Source organism: Rhinopithecus roxellana, chromosome 2 (assembly GCF_007565055.1).
Source record: "Rhinopithecus roxellana isolate Shanxi Qingling chromosome 2, ASM756505v1, whole genome shotgun sequence".
Taxonomy (NCBI): Eukaryota; Metazoa; Chordata; class Mammalia; order Primates; family Cercopithecidae; genus Rhinopithecus; species Rhinopithecus roxellana.
In genome coordinates, this window is record NC_044550.1 from 175,285,408 (window position 1) to 175,302,770 (window position 17,363).

Consider the following 17,363-nt stretch of genomic DNA (forward strand, 5'->3'; position numbering starts at 1 on the left):
TGTGGGCATTTAGTGCTATAAATTTCCCTCTACACACTGCTTTAAATGTGTCCCAGAGATTCTGGTATGTTGTATCTTTGTTCTCATTGGTTTCAAAGAACATCTTTATTTCTGCTTTCATTTCGTTATGTACCCAGTAGTCATTCAGGAGCAGGTTGTTCAGTTTCCATGTAGTTGAGCGGTTTTGATTGAGTTTCTTAGTCCTGAGTTCTAGTTTGATTGCACTGTGGTCTGAGAGACAGTTTGTTATAATTTCTGTTCTTTTACATTTGCTGAGGAGTGCTTTACTTCCAATTATGTGGTCAATTTTGGAATAAGTGCGATGTGGTGCTGAGAAGAATGTATATTCTGTTGATTTGGGGTGGAGAGTTCTATAGATGTCTATTAGGTCCGCTTGGTGCAGAGATGAGTTCAATTCCTGGATATCCTTGTTAACTTTCTGTCTCGTTGATCTGTCTAATGTTGACAGCGGAGTGTTGAAGTCCCCCATTATTATTGTATGGGAGTCTAAGTCTCTTTGTAAGTCTCTAAGGACTTGCTTTATGAATCTGGGTGCTCCTGTATTGGGTGCATATATATTTAGGATAGTTAGCTCTTCCTGTTGAATTGATCCCTTTACCATTATGTAATGGCCTTCTTTGTCTCTTTTGATCTTTGATGGTTTAAAGTCTGTTTTATCAGAGACTAGGATTGCAACCCCTGCTTTTTTTTGTTCTCCATTTGCTTGGTAGATCTTCCTCCATCCCTTTATTTTGAGCCTATGTATGTCTCTGCATGTGAGATGGGTCTCCTGAATACAGCAGACTGATGGGTCTTGACTCTTTATCCAGTTTGCCAGTCTGTGTCTTTTAATTGGAGCATTTAGTCCATTAACATTTAAGGTTAATATTGTTATGTGTGAACTTGATCCTGCCATTATGATATTAACTGGTTATTTTGCTCGTTAGTCGATGCAGTTTCTTCCTAGCCTCGATGGTCTTTACATTTTGGCATGTTTTTGTGATGGCTGGTACCGGTTGTTCCTTTCCATGTTTAGGGCTTCCTTCAGGGTCTCTTGTAAGGCAGGCCTGGTGGTGACAAAATCTCTAAGCATTTGCTTATCTGTAAAGGATTTTATTTCTCCTTCACTTATGAAACTTAGTTTGGCTGGATATGAAATTCTGGGTTTAAAATTCTTTTCTTTAAGAACGTTGAATATTGGCCCCCACTCTCTTCTGGCTTGGAGAGTTTCTGCCGAGAGATCTGCTGTTAGTCTGATGGGCTTCCCTTTGTGGGTTACCCGACCTTTCTCTCTGGCTGCCCTTAAGATTTTTTCCTTCATTTCAACTTTGGTGAATCTGGCAATTATGTGTCTTGGAGTTGCTCTTCTGGAGGAGTATCTTTGTGGCGTTCTCTGTATTTCCTGAATTTGAATGTTGTCCTGCCCTACTAGGTTGGGGAAGTTCTCCTGGATGATATCCTGAAGAGTGTTTTCCAACTTGGTTCCATTTTCCCCCTCACTTTCAGGCACCCCAATCAGACGTAGATTTGGTCTTTTTACGTAATCCCATACTTCTTGCAGGCTTTGCTCATTTCTTTTTCTTCTTTTTTCTTTTGGTTTCTCTTCTCGCTTCATTTCATTCATTTGATCTTCAATCGCTGATACTCTTTCTTCCAGTTGATCGAGTCGGTTACTGAAGCTTGTGCATTTGTCACGTATTTCTCGTGTCATGGTTTTCATCTCTGTCATTTCGTTTATGATCTTCTCTGCATTAATTAGTCTAGCTGTCAATTCTTCCACTCTTTTTTCAAGATTTTTAGTTTCTTTGCGCTGGGTACGTAAATCCTCCTTTAGCTCTGATAAGTTTGATGGACTGAAGCCTTCTTCTCTCCTCTCGTCCAAGTCATTCTCTGACCAGCTTTGATCCGTTGCTGGCGATGGGCTGCGCTCCTTCGCAGGGGGAGATGCGCTCTTATTTTTTGAATTTCCAGCTTTTCTGCCCTGCTTCTTCCCCATCTTTGTGGTTTTATCTGTCTCTGGTCTTTGATGGTGGTGACGTACTGATGGGGTTTTGTTATAGGTGTCCTTCCTGTTTGATAGTTTTCCTTCTGACAGTCAGAAGGACTGTCTGTTGGTCTGTTGGAGATTGCTTGAGGTCCACTTCAGACCCTGTTTGCCTGGGTATCAGCAGCAGAGGTTGCCGAAGATAGAATATTGCTGAACAGCGAGTGTACCTGTCTGATTCTTCCTTTGGAAGTTTCCTCTCAGGGGTGTACTCCACCCTGTGAGGTGTGGGGTGTCAGACTGCCCCTAGTGGGGGATTTCTCCCAGCTAGGCTACTCAGGGGTCAGAGATACACCTGAGCAGGCAGTCTGTCCATTCTCAGATCTCAACCTCCGCGTTGGGAGATCCACGGCTGTCCCCAAAGCTGTCAGACAGAGTCGTTCGCGTCTGCACCGGCTCCCGCTACTTCCCCTGTTGGTCTTCAGCTGTGCGCTGTCCCCAGAGGTGGAGACTACAGAGACAGGCAGGCTTCCTTGAGCTGCTGTGAGCTCCACCCAGTTCGAGCTTCCCAGCGGCTTTGTTTACCTACTTAAGCCTCAGCAATGGCGGGCGCCCCTCCCCCAGCCTCGCTGCTGCCTTGCCGATAGATCGCGGCAGACTGCTGTGTTAGCAGTGAGGGAGGCTTCGTGGGCGTGGGACCCTCCCGGCCAGGATTGGGATATATTCTCCTGGTGTGCCTATATGCTTACAGCGCAGTATTGGGGTGGGAGTTACCCGCTTTTCCAGGTGTTGTGTGTCTCAGTTCCCCTGGCTAGGAAAACGGATCCCCTTCCCCCTTGCGCTTCCAGGTGAGGCGATGCCTCGCCCTGCTTCAGCTCTCGCTGGTCAGGCTGCAGCAGCTGACCAGCACCGATTGTCCGGCACTCCCTAGTGAGATGACCCCAGTACCTCAGTTGAAAATGCAGAAATCACCGGTCTTCTGTGTCGCTCGCGCTGGGAGTTGGAGACTGGAGCTGTTCCTATTCGGCCATCTTGCTCCGCCTATTTGAAGATTATTTACTGTTTGGGATTAGCTACACCTCAGCACCATTCCATTAGAATTTGAAAAGTGGTGAAAAAGACACAAAGCTGGCTGTCTAATATCTGTAGCAGATGAAGACAATTAGAAAACATTCATTTTTGTTGTGTTCATACTTCTACTCCCAAAGCTAATCATGTACTTTCTAGATTCTGGTTTGAACACTCAGTTGATATCTACTGGCATGGAAAGAATGATTTTGCTTTTTAAAAACATTTTTTAAATGTTTGCATTTTAGATGTGCCTTTCATATCTCCCATTACATGAGAAGGCTAAGTTCAGCCCATAAGCAATTGTGCTGGGAATTCTCATTAAGGTTAAAAGTCTGACAAACAAATATTAGCCTACGCAATCAATTTTTTTAATGTAAAGACTACTAGGTTAATGTCAGGAGAACTCAGTTCTAAGTTATATGGCAACTTTGGATATGGCACCCTTTCTAAGCCTAGGTTTCCTGGGCCTACCACTAACTGTCTTACTCACCTAACAAAGGGGCTAGCAGGCTCAGATGATTGAGTTTCTAAATAGCTTTGAAACTATTAAGCTCTGCACAAAACAGGAGCATTATATTTCCCTTTTAATTCCTAGAGGTCTTCATTCTAATGCAAGGGTGACTTATTCATTCAGTGACATAGCATGTATACTAGGTACTATCACAAAGAGTTTCCAGAAAGTAGAATAACTACCTTTGATATTTTTTAATAGATTTTATAATTATTAGGGAAGGTAAGGTGAATGAGAGGAAGTGGTTCAAAATGGAATGCTTTCAGAAAAAAAAAAAAAAGCAATTAGGAGAGTAAAGGGTCAATACTTGTGCCACATGAGGAATGTTTGATGGAATTGATGGGAAAAATTTAGTCTAGATATGTCTGGAGGTGGTAATGATGGGTAGGTTTAGAAACTGAAGGGCTGTCACATGCAAGAGAGATAAAGATTTTTCATAGCAGAAGGTAGAAAAATGAAAAAAAAAAGAAAAAGCTGACCAATGGAGGTATGTCAAAGGGACACAGGAGCCAACTGAAAAAGTTCCTAATGACCAAAACTGGAACAATTTTAAAAACAAATTAAAGCAGTATCTTACTATAGCCCAATGTGTAAAATAAGTATTCATGAGTCCACAATAACATAAATAAATGATTAAACAAATAACCGAGAGAGAACAGACACATCTCCAGTGCAAACTAATTCTAAATAACATGTAAATACTCTGTCCTCAAGGTGCTGGCACATTACTCCCCATTCTTAAAAGTGGGACTACCAAAAGTGATTCTTTCCAGACAGTACATTTTGGAAACGAGCAACAAACTACCTTCATACCTGGAGAAACTTGATGAACAACAACTGGGCAGGGTCATCACTATTAACATCAATGATGTTTAGTTGTGCGGATACAATGTGCCCTTGTTAGGATGTGAAGAGAAGGACAATTTACCTCTGTGGTTTTCCTCCCAAAAGCCCACTACCCTTGTTGAATCATGAAAAAAAAAAAAAAATACAAGGCAAATTCCAGTGGATAAATATTCTACAAAATATCTGACCAATAATCCTCAAAATTGTCATGGTCATCAAAAACAAGAAAAGCCTAAAAACTGTCATAGTTGAGAGATGCCTAAGAGATAGGATAACTAGATGTAATGTGGTATCCTGTATGGCAGTGGTCCCCAACCTTTGTGGCACCAGGGACCAGTTTTATTGAAGGCATTTTTTTTTCCATGAACTAGAGGTAGGGGGATGGTTTCAGGATGAAACTGCTCCACCTCAGATCATCAGGCATCAGATTACCATAAGGAGTGTGCACAACCTTCGTCTCTCATATGTGCAGTTTACAGTAGGGTTCCTACTCCTATGAGGATCTAATGCTGCTGCCGATTGGACAGGAGGTGCTCAGGCAGTAATGCTTGGGCTCCTGCTGCTCGCCTCCTGCTGTGCGGCCAGCTCCTAACAGGCCACAGACTGGTGCTGGTTCATGGCCCAGGAGTTAGGGAACCCTACTATCTTGGATCTTGAAACAGTGAAAGGACATTAGGAGAAAACTGAGGAATTGTGTATAAAGTGTGGAGTTCAGTTAATTATGATGCATAAATATCAATTCATTAGTTGTAACAAATATATTGCACTATTGGAAAGATATTAATAATAAGGAAAACTGGGTATGTGGTATGTGAAAACTCCCTATACTGATATACCACTAATTATGTAAATTTAAAACTGTTCTAAAATAAAAATGTTTTTAAAGAAACAAGGAAAATCCCAAAGATTCCATAAAACTAATAGAACTGATAAACTACTAGAAAGAATAAATTTAGCAATTTGCAGTATACAAAACCAATATGCAAAAATAAATTGCTTTTCTATACACTAACAATAAAAAATCAGATAATAAATTTTTTAAAAAATTATTTACAGAACCATCAAAGAGAATAAAATACTTAGGAATAAACTTAACCAAGGAGAAAGATGGCAAGGCACGGTGGCTTTTACCTGTAATCCTAGCACTTTGGGAGGCTGAGGTGGGCAGATCACCTGAGGTCAGGAGGTAGAGACCAGCCTAACTAACATGGAGAAACCTGGTATCTACTTAAAATACAAAATTAGATGGGCGTGGTGGCACATGCCTATAATTCCAGCTACTCGGGAAGCTGAGGCGGGAGAATCGCTTGAACCCAGGAGGGGGAGTTTTCAGTGAGCCAAGATCGCGCCATTGAACTCTAGCCTGGACAACAAGAGCGAAACTCTGTCTCAAAAAAAAAAAAAAAGGACTTGTACTTGTACACTGAAAAGTACTACATATTGATGAAAAAATTAGAGGAGCCACAAATAAATGCAAAGACAGTCTGTGTCCATAGATGGGAAGACTTAATATTGTTAAAATGTAAATTCCACTCAAAGTTACCTATAGATTCAATACAATCCTTATCAAAAAAGCCCCAGGTAATATCACAGTCAGTGGTGAGAAGCTGAAAGATTGTTAACTGAAATCAAGGTAAAACAAGGGTGTTCACTCTCGTCATTTCTTTTAACGTAGTACTGGAAGTCCTACCCAGTACAGTTAGGCAAGAAATGTATTCTAATAAAAGAGGAGAAAGTTTAATGGCTTCTGTTTGTTGATGACATGATTTTATATTTAGAAAGCCTAAAAACTTCACCAAAAAACTCTGTAATTTCAAAACACAGTATAAAGCCATTGTAATCAAAACAGCACAACACTGGCATAAAAATAGACACATTGGCCAATAAAATAGGATAAAGTATGCAGAAATCAACCTATCCACTTATCACCAATTTGATTTTGCCGAAGGTATAATGAGGACAATATGAAGAAATAATGGTCTCTTTGATAAACGATATCGAAGCTTTTTAGTTTAGTTGTTTCATTTGTCTACTTTTGTTTTAGTTGCTTCCAATTTTAAGGTCTTTGTCCTGAATTCTTTGCCTAGACCAATGTTTAGAAAAGTTTTGCCTATGTTTTCTTCTAGTATTTCAATAGTTTCAGGTCGTACATGGTAGTCTTTAATTCATCTTGAGTTAACTTTTGTATATGGTGAGAGATAGGAGTCTACTTTCATTCTTTTGCATATGGCCATTTCAGTTTTCCCAGCACCATTAGGTGAAAGGGTGACTCTCCCCCAGTGTTTGCTTTTGTAAACTTTGTCAAAGATCTGTTGGCTGTGGATATGTGGCATTATTTCTGTGTTCTCTATTCTGTTCCATTGATCTATGTATCTATTTTAATATTAGTAAAAATAGACTTTATGCTACAGTTATTTGTAAAAAACTTTGACAAAAGATGTACATATAATTAAGCAGTTCCACTTCAGCTATGTAATCGAAAGAACTGAAAGCAAGGTCTTAACAAGATACAGGCATGCAATGGAGACACTGTGGGCTCAGTTCTAGATTACCACAATAAAGTAAATATTGCAATAAAATGAGTCACACAATTATTTTGATTTCCCAGTGAATACAAAATTTGTGTTTACACTATACAATAGTTTGTTTAAATGTGTAGTAGAATTATGTCTAAAAAATGTGCATACTTTCATTAAAAATATCAAATAAATTATGTCTAAATGTTTTAACTAAAAATTAAAAATAAATTATGGCTAAAAAATGCTATCAATCATCTGAGACTTCAGAGAGTTTTGATCTTTTTGCTTGTAGAGAGTTTGCCCTTGATGTTGATTCTGCTGACTGATCAGGTGGTGATTACTGATGATTGGAATGTCTTTGAGAATTAAAAAAATAAGACAACAATGAATTTTGCCACATCTATTCACTCTTTCTTTCACAAAAGATTTCTCTGTAGCATATGATTCTATTTGGCAGCATTTAACTCACAGTAGAAGTTCTTTCAAATTGGAGTGATGCCTTTATCAAAAAAAGTTTATGTAATGTTCTAAATCCTCCATTGTCATTTCAACAATACACAGCATCTTCACCAGGAGTAGATTTTTGTCTCAAGAAACCACTTTCTTTACTCATCAGAAGAAGAAGCTCCTCATCCATAAAAATTTTATCATTAGATTGTAGCAAATCAGTCACACGTGCAGGCTCCATTTCTAGTTCTTTTGATTTTTTAAATTACATCTAGAGTTACTTCCTCCCCTGAAGTCTTCAACCTCTAAATGTCATCTATGAGGTTTGGAATCAACTTCTTTCAAACTTCTGTTAATATTATTTTGACAACCATCCCTGAGTCATGAATGTTCTTAATTGAATCTAGAATGCTGAATTCCTTCCAGACAGTTTTAATTATTTTGTCCTGATCCATTACAGGAATTACATTACAGCTATAGCCTTAAAAGATACATTTTTTAAATAATATAATATGAAAGTCAAAATTCTTAATCCATGGGCTACAGATGTATGTTGTGTTAGCAGGCATAAAACAAACATTAATCTCCTTGTACATTTCTATTGGAGTTCTTGGGTGACCAGGTTCATTGTCAATGGAAAGTAATATTTTGAAATAAGTATACTTTTTATCTGAGCAGTAGGTCTCAACAGTGGGCTTAAAATATTCAGTAAACCATGTTGTAAATAGATGCATATCATCCAGGCTTTGTCCTTTCATTTATATAGCCCACAGAAGTAGATTTAATATACTTCTTAAGAGCCTTAGAATTTCTAGAATGGTAAATAAGCATTGGCATCAACTTAAAAATCACAGGATGCATTAGTCCCTACCAAGAAAATCAGCCTATTCTCTAAAGCTTTGAAGCCAGACAATGACTTCTCCACTCAAGCTATTAAAGTCCTAGATGGCATCTTTTTCCTATATAAGGCACTTTTATCAACATTGAAAATCTGTTGTTTTGTAGGACTTTCATTAATGATCTTAATTAAACCCTTTGGATAACTTACTGCAGCTTCTACTTCAGCACTTTCTGCTTCACTTTGCATTTTCATATTTTGGAAGTGGATTCTTTTCTTAAATCTCATGAACCAGTTTCTTCTAGTTTCCAACTTTTCTCCTGTGGCTTTCTCACTTCTCTCAACCTTCACAGAATAGAAGAGAGTTAATGCTTTGCTCTAGATCAGACTCTGGATTAAAGGAATGCTCTGACTGGCTTTATCTTCTATAGTGACTACAAAAACTTTCCATATCAGCAATAAGGCTGTTTGCTTTCTTATCATTTGTGTGCTTACTGGAACAGCATTTTAAATTTTCTTCAATAACTTTTCCTTAGCATTCATAACTTGGCTAACTCTTAGCTGCAAGAGGACTACCTTTCTGCCTAACTCAGGTTTTGACATGCCTTTCTCACTAAGCTTAATTATTTCTAGCTACACACACACACACACAAAAAAATCATATATAATATATATATATAAATATAATCATGGGGTGAAAGTGCAATTTTCCTACATTGATATATTGCATGATGGTGAAGTCTTCAGTGTATCCATCACTGGAGAAATGCACATTGTACCCAACCACCAACCTCCTATCTTCCACTCTCCTCCCACCCCCAAACCCCTGAGTGTCAATTGTACCTCATTCCATACGTTCCATGTGTATGCATTATTAAGCATGCATTTATAAATTAAACATGTCATATTTGGCATTTTGAATGTACTGTTTTACTTAAGGTAATGCCCTCCAGTTCCATCCATGTTACTGCAAAAGGCAAGATTCCATTTTTTAAGGTAGAATACATTCCATTGTCTATATATACCATGGCTTTTAAAATCCATTCATTCATAAGGACCCTTAAGTTGATTCCAACTACTTGCTATTGTGAATAGTGCTGCAATAAACTTATGAGTGCAAGTGTATTTTTAATATAATACATATTTTTTTTCTTTTTGGTAGGCACCTAGTAGTGAGATTCCTGAATCAAAATGGTAGTTCTAGATTTAGTTCTTTGTGAAATCTCCATACACTTTTCCATACAGGTTGTATTAATTTACATTCACACCAACAGTGTATAAGTGTTCCTTTCCTCCACATCCTCTCCTACATCTGTTATTTTTTGCCTTTTTAGTAATAGCCATACTTATTGTTGTAGGTGGTATATCTCATTGATTTTAAATTGCATTTCTCTGATGATTAGTGATGTTGAATGTTTTTTCATATGCTTCTTGGCCAGTTGATTTATATTGAGAGACATGATACTCTTCCTTTCATTTGAACACTTAGAGGGCATTGTAAGGCTATTAATTGGCCTAACTTCAATATTACTGTGCCTCAGAAAATAGGGAGGCTTGAAGAGAATGAGAGAGACAGGGAATAGTTGGTTGACAGTAATAAAAAAGCTTGAAATATTATAAAAATTACCAAATGTGACACAGTGACAGGAATTAAGCCTATGCTATTGGAAAAATGAATAGACTTGTGCTTGGCTCAGGGTTATCATAAAACTTCAGTTTGTAAAAATATAAGGAATATCTTAGAAGCAAAATATAGCAATGCACAATAAAATAAGGTGTGTCTGTATTTGTATACTCATGTTCATAGTAGCATTTTTCATAATAACCTAAATGTGGAAGTGTTCACTGGGAGATGAAAACATAAACAAAAATGTGATATGTACATACAATTGGATACAATTCAGTCTTAAGAAAAGGAAGAAAATTCTGGCATATGCTAAAATATGGATAAAGGTTGATGACACTATGCTAAGGGAAATAAGTCAGTCATATAAAGACAAAGGCTATATGATTCCATTTATATGTGGTTACTTAAAGTAGTCAAAATCAAAAAGACAGAAAACAGAATGGTGGTTTCTAGGGTTTTGGGGGAGGCAGGTAATGGAGGAGTTATCATTTAATGGGTATAGAGTTTGGGCTTTGAAAGATGAAAATAATTATGTTAATGGATGGTTATGATAGTTGTACAATAGTATGAATGTACTTAATGCCACTAAACTATCCACTTAAAAGTGAAATAAGGGCCGGGCGTGATGGTTCATGCCTGTAATCCCAGGACTTTGGGAGGTCAAGACCAACAAATCACTTGAGGTCAGGAGTTTGAGATTAGCCTGACCAACATGATGAAACCCTGTTTCTACTAAAAATTCAAAAATTAGCCTGGCATAGTGGCGCACAACTGTAATCCCAGCTACTTGGGAGGTTCAAGGAGCATATCTTGAACCCAGGAGGCGGAGATTGTGGTGAGCTGAGATCATGCCACTGAAATCCAGCCTGGGCGACAAAGTGAGACTCCATCTCAAAAAAAAAAAAAAAAAAAAAAAAAAAAAAAGAGAGAAAGAAAAGAAAAAAAGCAATGAGATAGCACATTTTATGTACATTTTATGTTATGTTTATTTTACCACAATAAAAGCTGAAAAGGAAGATTAAATACCATGACTATGTTTATTTTATCTCATACATACAAAGAAGTTCAATCTATAAATTTAATTATCACATTAACAGAATAAAATAAAATCTCCAGACAGTTATTTACACAAATGCAAAGTATGTATTTGAAATGTTTTATCACAAATTTGTGATAAAAATGCTCAGTATATTAAAAAATAGGAAAATGTGTTTCTGTATCTAATGTATTTTTTAAAAAGCAATATGTATTGTTCTAAATGTGTAAATGTAGAGCGCTTTTCATTTAAAATAAAAAACACAACACAAGGAAGCACATTTTCACAATTTCAAATAATACATATTTTGGAAGCCCTAGCATGCACAATAATATGATGAAAAGACTTTGATGCAGGGGGATTTAAAATAAAGAAATAAAACTGCCATGTTTGTAAAATATATGACTATTTACTTAGAAAACTATTTAGAAATATTATTACATATTATTGTACAGTTTATCTAGAAAGCAGAACATAAGGATAATACAGAAAGTTCAAATGCATATCTTTACATCAGCAACCACCAGCTGAAAATCAATTAAAATAAAATCTCATTTAAAACGTTAGACAATATAAGTAAATAAACATAAATTTAATAAAAGGAGTGCTGGACTTTCCAAGAAGTGCAATCAAGGTTTATTAAAACATATAACACCTAAATTAATTTTTCATCTATAGGGTAATATACCATTTAGAGAATGTTAGTTATTTTGAAATGTACCTACAAATTGCAAATACAAATGATGTGTAAACACTAATTTGTTTTAAAAGATCAGTATTTCTTTGATGTAACAGCCTCACAAAGACGCTGAAAAAAAAGGAAATTATAAACTAGTATTTCTCGTAAATACAGACACTTTAAATTTAATTCAGTAATATATCTCAGGAATTTAAAGCTAGTTAGCATTTCAAGACCAGTTAGAGTACTTAACGCATGAGCTGTACAAAGGAGTAAACCATATAATCAACTCGACTCAATAATCATCCACTCATGAGAAAATTTATAAGTTAATTACAATTAGGATGGTGTTTCTTCAATCAAATAAAAAGCAACTATGACAAATCCTACAAGTAATGTCATTTTTAATTGTAAAATATTGAACATTTTTTCTCTATTTTGAGAAAAATGCAGATGCCACTTTTCACAACTTCCATTCAGCATTGAAGTGGATTTCCTAGCTAGTGAAAGAGGGCAAGAAAAACAAATAGAAAGCATGTTAGAAAAGAGTAAGTCTATATTCTCAAACAAGATTCTGTTGAAGGTATAAAAATATTAAATAATTCACCAAAACAAATCTCTTTTAGTTCTAAAAAGTGAATATTGCAACCTCTCAGGACATAGAGTATCCATTTTAGAGTCAATTATATTTCTACATAGTAGCACCAAAAAAGTATAAAATCAAACAAAAATATCTATTTCCAAGAGCATCAAAAAGCCTGAAATACACAGGAAGAAATTTAACAGCAGTCAAAGCAAGATATCTATTTTGGAAATTATAAAACATTGTTGAGAATAATTAAAGAAAAAATAAATGAAGAAATATAGCTATCTAAAAAGACTGAAATTGTGAATGTTTTTAAAATGATAAATCTCCAAAATTGGTCTATAGAATCAACAAAATCTACATCATAATCTCAGCAGGCTTTTTGTAGTGAATGACAAGATCATTCTATAATTAAAAATGCAAAATACTTAGATTAATCAAAATATCTTAAATAAGTACAAATTAATTTGAAAACTCACGTTATCAGATTTTGTAGCTTACAAAGAAGCTACAGGCACAGTGGCAGTGTCATGAATAGACAAACAAATCAATGGAACAGAAATGATGGTGGAGATGTAAACTAATGCTTGTAAGTTCAACTGATTTTTAAATGAAAGTTCCCAAGCAATTCAATGGGAAACACAAAGACTTTTTAACAAATGGTGCTGGAATAAATGGATATCCATGTAGAAAAAAATAACCCCATTTTATATGTAACAACACACTCAAGCTTAATTCAAAATAAATCATGAACTAACTCTACAAACTGAAATCATAAAGGTTAAAAGAAAATAAGTGGCTCAAAACTTATCAGAGGGTGAGGAAAATTTTCTTAGGCAGAATAAAACAATTAGCATAAAATAAAACAATGATAAATTGTTTTATCAATATTTAAAATGTTCTGATCATCAAAAGGCACTGTTAAGAAAATTAGTAAGTGAACCACAGCCAGGAATATATGTGTTACAGAAGACATATCTAGAATGTAATTTTTAAAAATCTTATAACTCAAGAGTTAAAGTATAAAAAGTCCAATAAATAATTGGGCAAATGAACAAACATTCTTAAAACAAAAATACACAAATAACTCAAAAGCTTAGGAAAAATAATATATCATTAGCCAAGAGGGAAATACAAATTATATCCACAGAACAACTTTATATGTTCACCTTCATGATCAAGATTTTAAATAAACTATCAATATCAAATATGGGCAAGGGTGTGGAACAATGAGAATTCTCATATATTGCTTTGTTAATGTGAAATAGAGCAACCGAAAAGGTTTGGCTGTGTCCTCACCCAAATCGCACCTTGATTCGTAGTTCCCATAATCCCCACATGTGGTGGGAGGGACCCAGTGAGATGTAATCGAATCATGGAGGTGACTTCCCCCATGGTATTCTCATGATAGTAAGCAGGATCTCACAAGATCTCATGGTTTTATAATGAACTTCCCCCTTCACTTGGCGTTCATTCTTTGCCTTCCTGCCACCATGTGAAGAAAGATGCAATTGCTTCCTCTTTCGCCGTGATTGTAAGTTTCCTGAGTCCTCACCAGCCCTGTGAAACTGTGAGTCAGTTAAACTTCTTTTCTTTATCGATTACTCAGTCTCAGGCAGCTCCTTTTTTATTTCCATATAATCACTTTATTTTTTAAAATTTCATCTTTTAATCACGAAAACACTTTTACATATTAGAGTCAACCTCTTAAGTAGCATTTCTTAAGCTACTGTGGTACAGGTGATATTTGTTTACATGAGTAAGTTTTTAGGGTGATTTGTTAGATTTTTGGTGTACCCACCATAAAAAGGAGCCCACACAGCCAAAGCAAGACTAAACAAAAAAACAAATCTGAAGGTATCACACTACCTGATTTCAAACTCTATTATAAGGTCATAGTGTCACCAAAACAGCATGGTACTGGTCTAAAAATGGCACACAAACCAATGGAATAGAATAGAGAACACAGATATAAACCCAAATACTTACAGCCAACTGATCTTTGACAAAGCAAACAAAAACATAAAGTGGGGGAAGGACCCCCTTTTCAACAAATTGTGCTGGGATAATTGGCGAGCCACATGTAGGAGAACAAAACTGGATCCTCATCTCTCACCTTATACAAAAATCAACTCAAGATGGATTAAGGACTTAAACTAAAGACTGAAATTATAAAAATTCTAGAAGATAACATTGGAAAAACCCTTCTAGACATTGGTTTAGGCAAGGATTTCATGACCAAGAACCCAAAAGCAAATGCAATACAAACAAAGATAAATAACTGCGACTTAATTAAACTAAAGAGCTTTTGCATGGCAAAAGGAACAGTCAACAGAGTAAACAGACAATCCACAGAGTGGGAGAAAATCTTCACAATCTGTACGTCTGACAAAGGATTAATATCCAGAAACCACAATGAACTCATAAAATCAGTAAGAAAAATACAAACAATTGCATCAAAAAGTGGACTAAGGACATGGATAGACAATTCTCACAAGAAGATACACAAATGACCAACAAACATATGAAACAATGTTCAACATTGGGCAGTTCTTTTTTTTTTTTTTTTTTTTGAGACAGAGTCTCGCTCTGTCGCCGGGGCTGGAGTGCAGTGGCCGGATCTCAGCTCACTGCAAGCTCCGCCTCCCGGGTTTATGCCATTCTCCCGCCTCAGCCTCCGGAGTAGCTGGGACTACAGGCGCCCGCCACCTCGCCCGGCTAGTTTTTTGTATTTTTTAGTAGAGATGGGATTTCACTGTGTTAGCCAGGATGGTCTCCATCTCCTGACCTCGTGATCCACGCGTCTCGGCCTCCCAAAGTGCTGGGATTACAGGCTTGAGCCACCTTGCCCGGCCTAGGCAGTTCTTTATACCAGCATGAGAATGGACTAATACAGTGAATATTCTATAAAATGCTTGGCAGTTTCCTGTAAAGTTGAACATACAGTTGAACATACAAAAAAATAAACAAATGAATAAATAAAGCCTTTCCCTACCCTTTGACCTAGCAATTATATTCCTCAGGATTTATCCAAGAAACATTAAAATATGTCTACAAAAGGCGGGCACGGTGGCTAACACCTGTAATCCCAGCACTTTGGGAGGTCAAGGTGGGTGGATCTTGAGGTCAGGAGTTCAAGACTAGTCTGGCCATTATGGTGAAATCCCGTCTCTACTAAAAATACAAAAATTAGTCAGGTGTGGTGGTATGTGCCTGCAGTCCCAGCTACTCAGGAGGCTGAGGCTGAAGAATTGCTTGAACCTGGGAGGCAGAGATTGCAGGAGCCGAGACTGCGCCATTGCACTACAGCCTGGGCGACAAAGTGAGACTCAGTCTCAAAAGAAAAAAAAAAAGTCCACAAAAATTGAATATATTCACACATATTTATAGGAGATTTATTTGTATTACCTTAAAGCTGTAAATAATACAAAAGTCAATCAATCAACAGAATAGGTACACACTGTGCATCAAATTCATATAATAAAACATTACTCATCAATAAAAAGAAAAACTGATTTCTTTACTATTTCTAAATCTCATAGATATTTTGATGAACAAAATAAGCTGAAGACAAGAAAGTACATATGATAAGATTTCCCTTCTATGAAGTTCTAAAGTACTCAAAATTAATTTATGGTGAAAAGATAATCTAACTGTGGTTGCCTCAGATTTGCGGGGGTATGGGGAGATATAATTTACTCCTATGGCAAATGAGAGAGTTCTTTGGTTTGAAGGAAATTTTCTATATCTTATTATTGTTAGTCATTGCATGAGTGTATTCACTTGTTAAAACTCATTACACTCAGTGAATTTCAATATGTGTAAAGAAGTAGACAGCTAGTAAACTCTAGTTAATATACTTGAAAATAATGAAATCCATGTGTCTCACTGTTGAGAGTTTCAGTATTGGAAAGGGGAAAACTAATATATACTATGTGATGTTGGATTGAAAATATCAATATTTATTTACATCATATATATTTGTGTGTGTGTGTGTGTGTGTGTGTGTGTGTGTGTGTGTGGCAGAGAGAGAGAGAGAGAAAGAGAGAGAGAGAGAGAGAGAGAGAAGGGAGAAAGAAGAAGAGGAAAGGCAGGAGAGAAAAAAGGAATACACACGCCCAGCATTTGTATTTAAATACCATTTCCCACTAAAAGAATCCAGGGCTTACTGAAGAAATGGTTACCATTTTCAGGGCTAGAAAAGAGCAATATAAGCCTGGAGCATCTAGTTGCATTGTGGAAGAGGAGCTCAAAGAATTAGAGAAATATGTCAAAATGACACAAGTCAGTTTGACAGGGCTCCCTCTTGTCATATTCAAAGTAAATACTGAAAGGGTTGGATTGAAATAACTCAATAAAGTAATAAATCATGAACCCATACTCACAGAAGTAAATGAATAAATAAATAAAGCCCTTCCCTACAGTAGAGTGCCAAATGATAAGCGCAGCAGAAATGATGTATTTGAAATTAACAATGGATGCTAAACTTACAGGGTAGATGTTGATTGGAGCAGAAATTATTTCAAAGTATCTCAAAAAATCTACTCATTAAATTCAAAGGAAAAACTGTAATAATATCATTCAATAATGTAGGTAATACCACCTGAACCGAAAAACAAGTATAGCATAATCAAAATTGAGACAAAATTGTGTCTAATAAGATACTCAGAGAAAGACAAAACATTATTACTTCTGTTAATCTAATCATGAGAAGGCATCAGACAGACCTAAGTTGGGAGACAGTCAACAAAATAACTAGGCCCATCCTCTTAAAAAATGTTAACTCAATACACAGAAAGAAAGACTGAAATATGACAATTAAATACAATATGCGATTGTGGAATTTGTTTCTGGAAAAGGAAAACAAATAGCTATAAAACACATTATTACGAAACTTCATTAAATGTGATATTGTCTGTAGATGGGATAATTTTCTTATTTTTCCTAGTATTTAAAATTTATCTGTGGTTTTGTAAGAAACTGTACAATTTCTTAAGAAATATGGACTAAATTATTTAAGGTTAAAGAATCAGAATACTTTCAACTTAACTATAAGATGTTTCAGTCAAAGAAATAAGTCAAAGAAATAAAATCCTATATGTATAAAATTAATACACAGATATGTAAATGGTCTAAAATGAAATAAGTGATGCATTTGGATAAAGGGTATATAAGACTTCCTGACACGATTCTAGCAACTTTTCTCTAAATTTAAAGCT